Source organism: Dromaius novaehollandiae, unplaced genomic scaffold, assembly GCF_036370855.1.
Source record: "Dromaius novaehollandiae isolate bDroNov1 unplaced genomic scaffold, bDroNov1.hap1 HAP1_SCAFFOLD_93, whole genome shotgun sequence".
NCBI classification, from domain to species: domain Eukaryota; kingdom Metazoa; phylum Chordata; class Aves; order Casuariiformes; family Dromaiidae; genus Dromaius; species Dromaius novaehollandiae.
Genome location: NW_026991498.1, coordinates 135233 through 151774, shown reverse-complemented (window position 1 = coordinate 151774; position 16542 = coordinate 135233). Strand labels below are relative to the sequence as shown.

Genomic DNA, 16542 nt, shown 5'->3' with positions numbered 1-16542 from the left:
ACAACTCTTAGCTGGAAGAACATTCTAGGTATCAATATGCCAATGAGAAATATAAATACTTTCTGTCCTTTATTACAGCCAATGTCAAGTCATGTCACAATACTGCTTGAACCATTGACTAATTGTGGAGGATTATCTGGAGGAAAACGGACATGTGAGCAATCCAGCCCTAATGCTAATAGCAAGAGTGTGAAAGTAGGTTTTGCGGCCTACCAGTAAGGTTACTAGAGGGCATGCAATGTGGTGAGAAACTGTCCTTGGAACGAGAAAAACAACTCCCAGGAAAAACAACTCCCAGATGTTCAGTGAGAAACTTACGGGCTTAGGTAATTTCTTTGCCTCCTTGGAGACAGTAAATGCTATCCAATCATATACTGTTCAGATGTGCGTGCTAAATGAACATGTACCAATCACTGTATAGTTTGATTCACGGGATCACTGTTAAGGCATATAAAAGACGCTATTCGAGCTTAATAAAGTGTCAGCATTTAATCATATTGATTGGCGTGCTGTCCGTTTATCTCCCGCAACTAATGACCTTGGAAACATGTACTGGGATAATTTCAAGTTCTGTTGGTCAGGTTACAATGAGTAGTCTACATTTCTGTGTAATCAGGTGGAAAGTGATTGTCAAGGCCCTGAGTGCATCAACAGGCTCTATAACTCACCTCCCACCTACTGTGTTTGGCTGCCTGTGCTCAAGGACAGCTCTGATATGGCACAGCCATGTAACCCGGGATCGGACTGCTGGGAAAACAGCTAAGGTGTGAGAAAGAGCCAGGAGAAGCCTCAGTGGGGGCCTCCCCACTTCCCTTGGGAGCTGCATTTAAGCTCAGGCCTTTGCCATTGGGCCTTGCCTGAGCTACGCTGTAGGTATGCTGTACCTGGCCATGGCCCTCACTGACCCCCCCAATCTGCTGACTTGGCTTCCTGGCTTGACCTTGGCCCTGCCTGATCACTATGGACTTGCCTGACCATTACTGAACTGCAGCTGACCATGGTTACCATCACTGGACCTGCTCTGCTCTCCTTGCTCAGGTGCTGTGGGACTGCACCCTGCCGGTGAGGCCACTGCCCCTGCCTGCCTCACTGCCACCCTCAGCTCCCAGCTTGCCTGCCCTTGCAGAGCAGCCTGCCCTTACTGCTCCCTGGCAGTGACTGAAGAGATCAAATGGTCATCCTTTACTTCAGATTGCAGACATATTTATCTTCTCTATCTACCTGATCCTATCTTACTTCCATCTGGACCTGTCCATCACCTGGGGACATCAGCCTTATGACTTTTCATGACTATTTAAAAACTGGTTATTGAATCTAAGCCTTAACACAATGCTTATGAAGGGATCTCCATCACATACAAACCCCATCACTACCAGACTGGTATTAATTGCCAGGGTTTTTTAAATGATTTATAGAAACTGAAAAAAATTTGAATCAACATGGAAAATTAATTGCTTTCTTGTTACTACCAGAAGACTCTCTCATATAGGACAAGAGCAGGATGCTGTGAGAAACATGTATTGTTGATGCCCATCCTGTGACCTTTTTTGTAACTAGGAAGGGAAACTGTTTCTAATGGTATCAGTCTAGCTCTTTTCATGGGCACTTAACTGACTGAATAACTAAGAAAAGGGAAGCATTTTTAAAAAATGGCTGCCATAATATGTACCTGGTTTTACATAGCTGCTGGCTTTTAGACAACATTTTCTCCCACTTCATAGCTATTTCATAACACTTTCTATGCAAGTGAGAACTGTTGGACTTTGTAAAACATATCTGCCCTTGACTTTCAGAGTATGGCTTTTCTCCAATCCTTCATAAATAGCACATAGCTACCACTTAAATTTCTATTATGAAATACATTTTTCTGCTACCTTCCCACTCTGCCTTCCTATTTCCTTCCAGTGTAAAAGATCTGCAGTCAGCCAAGCATATAAGCTCTGTATGAAATTTTTATACTACTTAAATAAGGAAAGAAAAAATTCAAAACATTTCCCACTGGTGGGAATTCTTTTAATTGTCAGATAGGTAGGGTCTGCTCCAGCTTTCGTTGAAATCTGTGGCAGTATTCACATATACCTCAGTGGGAACAAGAACACACCAGAGTAAAAATTAAAAGTGATCTAGAATTTAATATAACTCCCTAAGAGGAAGAGGTAAGCTCCAACTAAATTTTAATTGTTATTTTCAGGAACCATTGAATTGCAGTTTCAAAGGGTTATTTCCTCTAACTCATTAGGACAGTTCGAAAGAAAAAAAGGGAGTAAATTTTAAGTGGGCATACATGTGAAAGTATATACACAGAAATAAAAAGGAAGAAGGCCCAAGTCCCCATTCCCTTGCAACTGATATCATTGCTACTGTGCAAAGGCACCAAAAGCCCCAACCAAATCTTTCTTTTACTTACACTGCAGTGAAGTCTGAGATACCTGGTACACAAGGCAAAAAATGATGACATTGCATGGCAGTGAGAACCAGAGCAGCTCTGTATTGGGTGGCCCTGATCCTGCTCCTCTGAAACCTCATGTACTTTTTTCTATCTGCCCTACTTTGATGCTAATTCATACTTTGCCACATTCCCATAGCAAAAAATGGAAGTAGTCATGTAGTTTCCTGACTACTTTACATTTGTTTATTTTTTCTTTGCTCTTTGGCTCTGTAACATGGTGGTATGCTGTGACCGCAAGGCAGGAAAAGGAGGGTCAGATACCAGTGTAGAGAGACACTCGAGGCACGCGAGGGGTTAAACGGGGTAGATTTAATGAAGGCCTTAGACTCCAAGCTGCACGGGGAGCCCCGGGAACCGCACCGAGGGGTCGCCGATGGGCGGCTGCTGGACGCACGGGTCGGGCGTCCAGGCGGGACCCACCTCGTTGTATCCCAAGGGCCCCTTAAATCTGCTAGAGCTATTTCCTTATCTCAGCTGTGCTAAGCTTGAGTAGCTGCTGGCTGGGAAGCAGCTGGACACTGCTGACAAAGCGGAATATGCATGCCTGGCCCTGACGGGCATTCGGTCAGTGGGTAGAGAGCACACTCTGGGGCTGCTACCACGTCCTCTGCCAGTCACTGGCTCCTCGCCAGATCTCCCGCAGGTGCTCTCTCCACATATGCCAATTTTCCTTTTAAGCAGTGTATAATATTTTCTGATTTAATTAAACTAATGTGACACTTATTCATCTGCTTCTTTTTTACCACTAGGCTTCATATTCAGAAAGGTATATCTTTCTTTTTTTTAATTTAAATTTGCCTGATGGTAATTGGGATGAGATTTTTAACAAAAGCAGGCAACTTACTACAGGTGCTCAACACATCTGAAAGATAAAGCTACTTTTATTTTGGATTTCAAAAATACATTTATGAAACTAACTTTATGTTTGAACGTTTGGGAAAAATACTGGCTCTGGCTTCTCATTCAGGTGGATTTCAATGTTATTCCTTTTCTCATCGAGGTTGATAGTAATCTGGTAGAGACTTATGTCTGCCTTTATCCCCAGTGTGCCATCCAGGACAGACAAATCCATATGGAGAGGTATGTGTGATGGGGATTCTACAACATCCTTTGATAATCTACTCCAGGGCTTTGTTATCTGGTCAGCACGGTCAAAGTCATGCAAATTTTGCCTGTGTATGTCTTAGAACTGATCAAATCAATACAATAAAATGAATTCAATCTTTAGTGCAGCCAAAGCAGAGGCCTCTTGCACCCATAAAGTAGAAGCACACTAAGCAGGATATAATTAATATTTGCTTGCCTTGATCCCAGTCATAAGCACACTAAAATAGCATAACTGACAACAGCATATAAGCATTTTGTAACATTGCAACACTGCTAATAGCATAACCAGCAACAACATATGAGCATTTTGTAACACAGCTAGGCACAGGTATATAAATAATATGCAACCACATAGCAACCACAAAGGGACAAACGGAGACTTGTGGTGTAGTTGCACAAACAGGATACGGGAAAACATGTGCAAGTAGTAAAATATGCACGTTAAGAACAAAGGATGAAGCTTCTTGTTTTCTTTCCCAAGGAGGCCAATGCCTTATGTTGGAAGGGTTAAAGGGATGATGTTCCTAAGGTAACTCTGGGAGAGGGGGGAGGACATGACCCTCCAGCATGTCCAATCTGCCCTGTGGACACCTTTCAGATGGAGGAGACCTGTCCTTAGAAGGGCCCTTCTGCTTACTCTCTGGAGTCATGCTTTTGTGCCTCTGTGACTTCTGCTCCCCAATCCTCCTCTCCTCCCCTAATCCTCACCCCCATGGCTATATGAGGAAGCTGGCTCTCCCTATGCTACCTCCGGAAGACAAAAAGGCTTTGGAAAAGTGAAGCGTTACTGTGAACATCAGGGAGAAGGGAACAGGAGTCAGAAAGCAGGCTCTTCTGGGCAAAGAAATCCAGCTTCTTCCCCCCCACCAGTCAACAACCCGAGCTTGACCCAGCCCGGCAGACAGGTAGGGGAGTGCGGGCACGGGCAGAGGGCAGGCTGGGGAGGCGAGAGGGAAGGCGCTCCGGTTGCCAGGTGTGTCTACACTGCTCCCTCCCACCCCACGCCTCTTCCTCTCCTCCTCCTACGTGAGCAATCTGCAGCACGGAACAGAGCGGTGGCAAGAGTGGAGCCCAGGGTGGATCTGCAGAGCCACAGGGGAAGCGGAGACCAAGCCATACTCCACAAGTTCTGCCTCCTCCCAGCACCTCCAGTCCTCGCGGAAGGACAGCAACACCCTTTCCACCATGATGAAGAAGAACAAGAAGGGGTGTGACTGCAAAGGTCTCTTGAAGAACAGCTGGCTCTAGCTCAGCACGATATTCACCGTGTTGCTGGGTGAGTGCGGGGTCTGGGGTGGGGGGCGCTTGCTAACGTGGCTTGGGTCTCCTCCTCCGACAATGCCAGGGTTGCACGGGGAGGTAGCACCCTTGATGGCTGCTAGCACACGAAGGCAATTCTTCACGCGGCCCAGGGAGGGGGAGAGTAAGATGCACAGTCATTTCCGCTGCCGGGGGACCGACCGAAATCCACCCATCGCCTCGTTTCTTTAACCCCCTTTCCCTTGCCGCCCGGGAGAGGGGAACGAGACAGCGAGGAAAAAGTCACCTACAGGAGTTTTCCTCTCCTTATGTCGTCCCCTCCCCCCCCCCCCCCAAGTGCATCGAGTAAAACAGCAGGGTTTGGGGTTCCCCCCCCTCCCCGCGGCGCAGCTCCTCGGAAACAGCTGCAGGTGAATTACCATAACGGAGGGGGAGGTTGTTTTTCTCCAGCAACGGCAGGGTTGTTGTAATGAATGTCCTCCTGCCACGAAGGAGCTACCGATTGCCGTATCACGTTCATAGAGGGTACGCGAGGGCCAGCACGCAGGCACTGCTCGTGCTGTGCAAGGACGAGGTTGCATTTCCAGCCCAGAATCCGCACTTTAGAAAATGGCAATTAAATCCCCGAGGGAGCTTTAGTCTTTAGGTCAGAGCTCTGCATGCCTACAAGCCATCCCAAACACTTGGATGCATGCCTTCTTCCAAGTGAGCGTTTTGGTGCCCGCTAAGGGGCTGCTGCTCTGCTCTGGACAGCTTTGCTGTAACAGAAAAGGACACTGTGCCTTTCCAGCAGGGATCTGCTAAATAATTCTTTTCCATCATCTTGTGCCTTTGACAGCTTCTGGGGCTGGCTGTTCAAAATGTAAATCACTCTTACACACTCATTGCACTGTTCATAAAATATTCATGCTTTTTAATGTCAGAAACTTAAAATTAATTAATATTAATTTGAGAAATTGTCAGACTGTTTTTTCCACCTCTGTTCCACTGTCTTTCTCATAGGTTAAACTGTTTTTCAGTATTAAAGATATAGTATAAGCTTTACCATAAGAATAAAATCTTAGATGAAGTAATAACATTCTTGTTTAAAATGACATTTCTTGTGTATAAATCAAATAACTTCCCAAACTTTTATATCCACAACTTGATATAGAATAAAAATGTACTAAGGAGACTTTTAAACTGGTACTCGACCTCTATAATTTCACGTCTTCATCGCTATCTCAAATATTTGTCACAAACTTGTAACAATAGAGTAAAAACATATCAGAACAAAGGTTTTGATATGAAAAACTTGCAAAGATACCAGGCTACTGGATACTGAAATACCGGAATTATCTGTTTATCTGCACCACAGGTATAATACTGTGCCATTCCCAGCTTCTGCATACTGATCTGTCAGAACAAACATTTTGACAAGAGAGAAACATTTGACAAGAGAGAGAAATAATGGATACATTTGAGAGCTTTTCCCCAATATTCATTTACTCTTTAGTGCATAGACTGTCAACAAAGATACAAACTGAGATAGCATGTTTTTGTTAATATTTGTATATATATCTACTGAGAACATAAGTCACTGAACAAGTTGATAATAAATTTGGGTCATTTTTGATGGCCTAAATAGAATCTGCAACTGAAAGAAATGCAACTGCGCCATCTAGTTCTCTGTGAAGTTTTAAGTGGATATCAATTTAAAGAAAGGATTGCTTCTTCACTGCTTGCTGACAAATTTCTGAGGGGGGGGTAAATGGTTTGAATGCCATTTGATTAGAATATGTAGGCAAGGGGGTAGAGAGAAGCTGTTGAAGTTTTGGATTAATTGTTTAAAGACGTTTCTGCATGGAATTTAACTTTTGTCATAGTAATGAGCCCCCTTACTTTTCTTTTGATGATTATTTGGATTCTAAGTGAGGAGAGCTTCCTTCACATTATTGATCCTACAGAGATGTGCTGCTTTCACTACTTTGCTAACTATGTTTCTGTTTGGCAGTCATCTTTCGGATTAATTACCTGCCAAATTGAGTTTTGGGTGTTTTTGCCCATGGTTTTTTTTTTGGGGGGGGGGGGGGGAGGGGATTATTATTGTTTTGAACTGTGATCAGAGGTAAAAATCATGCACATACATGTGTGCATGTGTTGTCTGCGACTGTTCACTCGACTCCTGCTCAGGCTTTGGGCCTAATACAGAGCTCATGCTATGGCCTGGTGTCTGCTGGGAGCAGCACCATTAGGCTGAAGCGAGAGCAACACATACACCAGCTACTCAAGGACAGAAAGAATGAGGTCTGCTATCCTTGCAGATAAATAACTGCTTGTTAACACCTGATAAGACTGAAACTCTTTGGAATTAAGCAAGATCTTGCCCAGTAACTGAAACGATCAATAGGGATGGTGTAGACCAAAGGTAGGAAGGTACAAAGGTACAAATACATCAGCTCACCTAAACAGCCTTTGAAGCGGATTCAACAGCAGCTGGACTGCTGAGGCTCTCGTGCTCCCCGGTGCAATTCAGGGGATGCCCACATCGTGACGGAGGAGGAAGGATGAGCACTCTCACCAATGGTTAGGTAGCTATTTTGCTCATAAGTGTGCAAATTAGTGAACTAGTGATTTAAGAAACTAGAGGATTAACAATTTAGGCTAGTCTATAGAGAAGGGATTAACCCCTTGTTTGTTTGGTTTTTTACCTAATGAGCTTGTAAAAATAAAGTTTGTTTCACACAGTACACTGTCCTGTAAATTTGAGAGATCAAAACAAACCATGACATATTATTGGTGTAAAAAGTGGGATCTCTTTTGGACGTGTTCTGTTGGCAGGTACAAAGTTATTTGCTGTGCCAATTGGGGCAATTGTTCACATGTGGATGTAGAGTGTGTGTGTGTGATGGCCACAAATGAAAAACTAAAGAGTGAATGGCAACAGCTGGCAGATAAATTTGAGAAAGAGGGTCGGCAAAACTCTGTCCTGGGTTGAGAGCCACTGCATGAATGCTGAAGGAATTTGGCATGAGTTTGATGGCGAGCTTCTTGTAAGCTAAAGAAGAGAAAAGGGAAAGATGCTCTGTGCTGGCTACTAGGCACTTGTCTTAGAGCAGCCACTGATAAGATTGATGAATTGAAGGGGGAGTTCATATGATTGAAAAAAGAGAATGAGGAGGAGAAAAATGGAAAGAATACGTGGGAGGTAAAGTGTAGACAATTAGAAATGCAAAATAAATTGCTTGAGTCAAAACTCCAGCCCCAGCTGAGGGGTGCAGGAGAAGGTTGCCGGAAGCTACTACAGTAGACCCAGTTAAAGTCTGTTGCGCCATGTACAATGACGATTGGGATGGGGATATCTGGGGTCTATTGGACTCTGACTCTCGTCCCTCAAGGCCAGGTGATGAAGGGGATGTTTCTTCTCTTCCTGTCCTCTTGGCACCAGTAATCAAGACTGAACAACAGGGTGCACCCATGGGGGCACAAAACCCACCTGCCTCCTGTAACAACTACTACAGGGTTTACTGACTTAGAATTAAGAGATCTGGAGGGGAGATACCAAGCTCAACACCTGTGGGATGGCTAGCACCAATCTGGACAGCCAGAGCCAACCAGCTCTATCTTACCCCAGATGAAGCTCCATCATTAGCATTAGGTTCAGGAATACTGTTAGATACTGCAGGGCCCAATATTACAAGTTCTTTATGGACTTGCGCTTTACGTTGGGGACACGCTTTACATCCTACTGATTGTGGGGGAAAAAGTGCATGGCCATGGAACTCAGCAGCCAGTTTACAAACTGCCTTGCTGAAAATTGCCATTTTAGCTGGATTGGAAGGACCAGCACCCATTGCCCCAGGTGCCAGACAGCCTCCTCCCACTTAACTAAATCCCTGGATGGTTATTTGTGAGCCAGGACATCTCTGCCCCATAGTAAATGGAGCAGAGGGAGTGTTGAAATCATTAGCCTTATCTGTTAAGGCAGGCTTAAATGGCAACACCTTCCAAGAGATTCTCCAATGTATGTTAGCTGATTTACCACTATACATCACCAAAGATAAAAGCCAGTGGAGAACATCAGCTAAAGTAAATGCAATGGGAAAGAGCCAGCCTGTCCCTATGCAAACGGAGAAATCAAAACGGGGAAATTGGGGAGCACCCTCAGTCACTACCGAAGGTAAGAAATTATGGAAATTGTGTTTAGATAAAGAGTTAAATGGGTTGCCAACTCCTGTTTTACAGCAATTGGCCAGGTTTCCCTCATTAACTCCTCATGGTAATCCTCTGGGACCTGGATCAGGGGATGGGGGAGATGACAAATGATTTAAGAAAGTAATGACTAGGGAGCCAGAGGATACCAGGAACGTGAGCGTGGGGAGATGGCCAAATCTACCAGCACTGAATCTAGACTGTGAACATGTGAGAAACTAGGGCTTGAGTCAGTGGAAGTACTAGTGGCTGCTACACCCACTTCTAAGAATTCAAGTCCCAAGATGATGGTCGCAGTTAATGATTGCTACTTTACATCATTCCTTATTGACACAGGAGCCCAAATCCCAATGGTAAATAAGGACACTTGCAAAGGGCAACCTCCACTTAGCAAACAGTTGGTTTCTATTGTAGGTGTTAATGGACAAGTCACTACCCACCCCCTGGTCCAGGCTAAATTAATTCTGTCTAATGGATGGGCAGTTCACCTGACCTTGCTCTTAGGTCCCTGCAATAGCTTAGGTATGGATGTATTGAAGGGCCAGTCGTGGGTGAACTCATGGGGAAAATGGGAAATGGGGACACCACCCCCTTTGCCCCACAATTTACCCTGCATTGATGTACCCTTAACTGTGAGTTTGTTACGGATGGCTGCTCTCCTACCACACAGCAAGCTAATTAATATTCCACAGTACAAGTTACCTTCTGATGCCATCCATCCTGTTACTGAATTGATAAAGCAGCTGGAAGAATGGGGTATCGTTATCAAGTCTCATTCCCCTCCTGTATGGCCTGTAAAGAAACCTAATGGCAAGTGGCGGCTAACGGTAGATTATAGAGCCCTGACTGCTACCACTGAACTGCTTACTGCAGCTGTTCACAGTGTAACAGATATAGCCAATTGTCTTAATGAACACACCTTTCCATGGATGGCGACTATAGATGTGAAAGATATGTTTTTTTATGATCTCAATACCAGAGGCAGATAGGGAGAAACTTCCCTTTACCTGGCAGGGACTCCAATATACTTCTACTTGCTTACCATAGAGCTTTAAACATAGTCCTACCATTGCTCATGAGAGATTGGCTAAAGAACTAGAAACGTTAAAATTACCACAAGGGGTCACTGTTGTACAATATATAGACAATGTCCTAATAGGTGGCCACTCTGCAAAATCTGTAACAGGCCATGGATACTATTATAACACATTTACAGTCAATTGGGTTAGAGGTACCAGAAGAAAAGAAACAAGGACCCAGTCAGGAAGTAACCTTTTTAGGAGTCAGATGGATAGAGAAAAGCAATCCCCGCTGAAGTGCTACAAGAAATCCAACAATTATCCATCCCTGAAAATAAGAAAGAATTATGTGCTGTGCTAGGGACTTTAGGATTTTGGAAGGTGCGTATTCCAGGATTTAGTATAATAGCCTGACCACTTTATAACTTACTAAAGAAAAATGCAATCAGGGAATGGACCTGAAGAAGGAAAAAGCCTAGAACTTTTAAAGGAAAACATGAGTGTATATCAATCACTGGGACCCATCCATGTTGGCCTATGTGGCCCCTCTTGCTACATATCCAGGTGGGAGAGAAGGGATATTGGTGGGGACTATGGCAACAAGGTCCTACCAATTCCAAGGAATGCCCTATTACTTTTGGCTCCAAATCATGCCAAAATGCTCTGCACAATTACTTGCCCTTTGAAAAGGTGCTATTAGCAGCTTATGATGGGCTGGTAGCAACTGAACCCTTGACCCAAGGAAGGAGTATAAAATTGCATGTGCCAATACCCATTCTCAAACCCATTCTTGCTGGTAAGCCACTGCCTTTAGGGGTAGCACATAAGACTACTGTACAAAGATGGGCACTGTATATCCATTGTCGCATAACCGCAGATGGTTTAACTAAGGAGAACAAAGTTACTGAAGTTATAGAGTGTATAGGAATGCCCATTGAATACATGGAGCCTCTGTGCTCTCCTATCACAGATGCCCCCGAATTCGACCCCTGTCAGCCAGATGGTGTCTGGTTTACTGACAGAAGTGCTCGTAAAATACAGGGTAAGTTGGAAGGAACAGCTGCTGCTGTGTCCGTAGCTGATAAACGTGCAGTAACCAAATGAATAGAAGGTTCTGCTCAATTAGCAGAGCTCTACGTCATAGTGCTAGCTCTCAGAAATGGTGCACAGACCACATACACCGATTCTTATGCCATTTGGGCTGGTGCTACACAATGGCTAGGAAACTGGGCAAAATGCAACTGGCAGATAGGGAATCAAAATGTTTGGGGAATGGAATTTTGGGAGCGAATATATGATATTGCTAACTCCTATCCTATTATTATAGGGTACGTAGAAGCATGCCAGAAAAATACCACTCCGGCGGCAAAATGGAATAATATGGCCAACCTGTTATATGTAGGGCTTTTGCATGTGACTAGGAGCCACATGCACACTCAGAGTGCAAAAATGAAAATGATTTGGGGAAATTAGCTCAAATGGTGCCTACACATTTGGGATCTCTAAGGTTGAGGGTAGCAAGCATGCAGGCTAAGGTCCAAATTCCCAATGAGACTCACAGATCACAGTATTGATACATTCAGAGTTTTATTTCACAGAAATAAAATACAGGAATGTACAAGCACACATATTTTGTTATAGGGTTCCTTGCAAATAGTTGCTGGATTTTTACTATGAACAAAGAATCATACCTTCAGTCAGTCCTTTCTTAATTTAGCAACTCTCAATTTTATCAAACAGGGGCTGTATTCCCAGAAATTCCTCTGACAAAGCAGTCTCCCAGAATCTGGGATAATCCAATTACAATTTAAAGAAATTTACAGCAAGGATGACTCACTAAATATAGAAGTCTCTGAAAGCATTAGGAAAAGAGAAAGAAAATGTGTGTGTGAGAGAGAGAGCAAGCGAGAGCAAGAGAGAGTGCTTCACTTTCTCATATGAGTAAAGTGAGGAGATACCTATCCTTAAGTTTTGTGGTGAGTGGAGTCAAGGTCCCTGGTTTGGCCCTCCTTGCTTTCCTTCCTTTCTTCTTTTCTTCTACTTCTCTCTCTCTTTTTTGCTATATGCAGACTCCATATTTATATGAAAAACTTACATTCGTTCTTGTGGAGTCTTTTTAGATATATGTGTGTTAACAAAAAGGGGCTCTTAGCTTAAAAGCTCTGTTTGGGGCAGTACCGGCAGAGAATAACAGATTGCTGTTCTTTCTGAGCTGAGTCTGGGGAGTAGTCAATGGCTGCTGCCAGAGGTTCCAGAGAGCTGTTACCTTGGAAATCGCACCCAGAGCAGGATCAGCAAGGGCTAACAGAAGCTCTTCCAGCTCTTTCGAGGTACTGGGAGTTGTCCACAGAAGGAGACTGTATTATCCTGCCTGAAAGGAGAATTGCACTATCATGCATTCCCATCCCATGTAGACCATAGGTTTTGCGATCCCTGAGCTGGCACCGGAGCGCGTCCAATTGATTCAGAGGCATTTGAGATTGACTGCTGACTCAAGCCCATTTACTCTTCTTTACTGCCAGCAGCTCCTGCCTGACTCACCCTTAGGCACGGCTAGGCGAACCTCACTGTTTAACCTGTTAAAGAATAGCGAACTGAAACTGTCTAGAGGTAGCCGCTTAGCACAACTTATATAAAACTTAGCATGAGTAGCTAAAGTTGCTGAAGCCTTAGGCTGCACTTAGATAAAATAATGAACTTTTACTTAGTCCAGTAAGAAAAGGGCCTCAGAGCTGGTTCAAGCTGGGAAGATAAGGAAGCTACAAGCAGTCTGCGTTCCTGTGTCTCACACTCCAAAAGGGAGGGTGTCAAGACTTTGAAATAAGGCCTGTGCAGGGCATCAGGACCTTGAGGGACAAAGCCTCCTCTCACTGCTGGGGCAGTATTAATTGTTATGATTTAGAATCACCTCCTCCTCCTCCTTCTCAGGACCTTGAGAGACAACGGCAGGACCCAACAAGGAACGAAGGCACATCCGTCAGCAGAAACCGCAACGGTAAAGATAAGGGAGAAAAACAGCCTGCCTAGGAACAACGATGAGACCCAATAAGGAGCAGGAGACCCCAGACCTAAAAATTACTATTGATCTGAACTACCGCGTGAGGGGTGGGAAACTTAAGTTGAAAAAGCTATAATTGCCCAGGGATTTCTTTGTTCGGGGTCCCTCTTCGGAGGCACCCAGCTCGAGCTGTAATTATGGCACGCGTGTCATTAAAATTTAATTATTTAATTTGCTTTGATTTGGCTCTGAACTTCTCAGCGGGAACCTAGGGTCGGACCCTGTTATGGTGGCCAGTGAGCCTAATTTCCATAACGTAACCCTTGCAGCTTTGGATCTGACCCCCTGCTTCAGCCAGCATGGCTGTGAGTCAGTGGATTGCCTGGGCACAAGCTAGGGGGAACTCTGTGTTACAGACCACTTAGCCAGTATAAATGTGTCAGGATTCCCCCCCTGAGTACTGAATGGTGAGGTAAATGGCTGCATGAATGGTTGGGACACACTAGAGCATATGATCTCTATCATCATGCAGCAAGACAGGGTTGGCTGACTACTAAGCAACAAGCAGTTCATGTAGTGAGAACCTGTAGATTTTGTAATGAAATGAAAGAGTATCTTGTCAAAAGTCAACAACAAGCAAACCTTAGGGAAGGAAAAGTCCTTTGGGGTACTTGGCAAGATTATATCGGACCCATGATACGTACCCCTGAGGGGTGGAAATTTATGATGACTGGAGTGGAAGTAGTGAGTGGCTTAGGTAATGTTTACCCTACAGAACACTGCATCTGTACTGGCCACATAGGATTAAACCGATGGTTTGCTATGCACCTGATGCCACATTAGATACAGTCAGATAATGGGTCACATGTTTAAATATAAATTAAGCACCTTCACACTTTTCTCCGTGTGGTTACTCTTAGGTGCAAGTTCTCCTTAAATATTCACTAAGTTATTTCATTGTTCTCTTTCCAATTCCTCTTTGCCACAACACTTAAGTTTTGACAAGGACTAGAGTGCTGATGCATATGACTTCTGTCCATCATGCAAATTAACTTCTTTTGTGTGATCATGTATCTGTTTGTATTCATTTTTTAGAGCTTAGATTTAGACAGCAAGATCTCTGGAGCAAAGACCAGGTTTTGTTCTGTAGATGGGGCACAAACATTTCACAAGCTTGTTAAGAGTAGCCAAATCTGGTGAACTGCAGGACCAAGGGGATTCCTCCCCCTCCTGGGCTGGTTGAGATCAGCAGCTGATCTTTACACCCATTTTCAGGTCCAGTCAGTAGCAAGGCTGAGCACAATTTCCCAATAGTCACAGAAAGATATACACGTGCAGACAGGAATACAGACATGCCTGGCCACAAACAGATCAACACACACAGGCGAGCAGTACCTTTACAGGTAGTCACATAAACATAAAGAGCATGAATAACCTGATGCTGTTTCTAATGACTGATGCTCAGGGACAACACCCTTCATGGGTCTCTGCAGTGTCCATCCCCAGACCCCCAGTCTCTCTGGTATCCCATGCTCAGACAGCTTGATCCTTCCCCTAAACATCCCATAATAAGCTCTGTAGAATCCCAAAATTTTCTTGTTCAATCCCAAAACTCCCCTACCCTGGTATCCCATAAGTCCTATAACCCATTATGCAATAGTCTCCTCTTGTACAGCATTCCAGAAAGTTTCTTCTGTTGAATCACCTTACTGGGTTTTGCAACACAGACCAGGCTTTAATTGTTCACCTTTGATGGTTTTAGACATAGCTAATTCAGAGGGATTAGGTTGTCTGGGTTCTCCACCCTGTTCTCTCTCCTCTCATCACTGTCTGGTCTTTTTGTTTATTTTGAATAGCTGTTTGCCAGATATCCTCACAAAGCTAACCTCATTACCTGCTGCAGAGATTTTTTGCTGGACAAAATAAGGGTAGCCTATATGCCTCTCCCAAGCCTACTCCTTCTGGCATCAGGTTTGGGCCCTACCAATCTCAATTGTTTTACATTTATTTATGCTCTGTAATAACATTTCTTTGATATACCTGCTAAATTTATATGTCAACATTTACCTCCATGACTAATGTACCCTTGAGATTAAAAAGGAGCAGTCCATACATTAATGAGCCTGTGTTTCACTGCTTGAAAATTCAGGAAGACATTTGTATTAAATGACATTCAGAATGTTCAGCTAGTAATTCTAAGGGTTAGACATACTGTTGCCAGCAATGACGTTTTCTGTGTTCATCTTACTTTGTAAAAAGCTCAAAGACTATCAGGCCACAAGTACTACCTTGTAGGCTATTCAGCACAACAGGTTCAATCAATTTTGTATAGTGAAGAAAAAGACTACACATATACACTAACACAGTAATGAGGCATGGTTGTTCCTATTCAGCCTTTCATTCTCATTTGGCATATTTTCATCTTTTAAGATCTGTATGATGGTTCATTGAGTAGTCAATACAATAGCTTTCTGTTTGGCATTTTGAGGCACTGAAAAAAGCAGTAAGATGCTCAGCAGTGGTACAGGTCTGGCTGAAGAATTAAGCCAAACATCTAGACTAGACAGTATGATTTTCCCTTGTGAGATTTGTCAGGTTCCCCAAGTCTCTTCTCTGTAGGGAGCAATGTATTCTAATGAAAACTTCAGTGATTTCCCTGCAGCATTTGACAGAACCTCACACAGCGCCCTGTGGGGAATTTCACTTTTCAAACCTTGCCACCATATCTGCACTATTATGCCATGAATAATTTACCTGTTGCTATTATTTGCCTTCAAGTTTGTGCAAAAACAATAGAGCAAAATGGGAAAAGCCCCACAGAAAAATAGCATGAAAAATTATTCAACAGACTCAGTGTAGAAGAAAAAGAAAAAAAAAGGATAGCTGCAGTAAAGCAAGGCTCAAATATTCAGCCTTTTAAAGCAGAAAATACAACAGAACTGCAAGTCAAAGCTTTTCTTTAAACAAACATAACAAGCATTAAGAGAAGTTCCTAAACGTCTCCAAAATTAAAGCAAACCAACAAAAGACTCAGTCAACAGGGAGAATTGAATATCCATCAATGTAATGAAATGAAATGAAGGTATTTTTATGAACATATGTTCTGAATTCATATATTCAGATATTCTGCACTGAAAACACAGCATTCTGGGTATCAAAAGTAATTGCTGAATTAAAATGTCACTTCAGTGACTGCAAAACACTTTAGAGAACAGTTTCAAAAGCTGTGAAGATGTACCTTTTATGAGTGTCCATTGGGTTTAATCCATTTTAGGAATAGCAAACCTATGAATGCATTTCTATGATAACTTACACTGACAGCTACTAACACTCAGTCTGATTACATGTTGAGTGAACATGCTGCCTTTCTTTCCCCACTCTCAAAACATGCTATTCTCAAGAATTAAATAAAGGAACACTTTTTTCGGTGTTCAAAGGCAGGCATATTATTAAGATTGGAAAAAAAATATAACTTTTTAATAAGCTGTCTGTCCGGTAAAATAATGCATCTTGGATTA

General features: G+C 43.4%; 1 long non-coding RNA gene across 1 annotated transcript; it reads left to right on the top strand.

The window, feature by feature from the left end:
• The first annotated feature begins 4567 nt into the window (after positions 1-4567).
• Positions 4568-13255, top strand: LOC135326984 (uncharacterized). Its single transcript, XR_010387125.1, has 2 exons — positions 4568-4832; positions 12955-13255. It is a non-coding gene; the product is annotated as an uncharacterized LOC135326984 (long non-coding RNA).
• The last annotated feature ends 3287 nt before the right edge of the window (positions 13256-16542 follow it).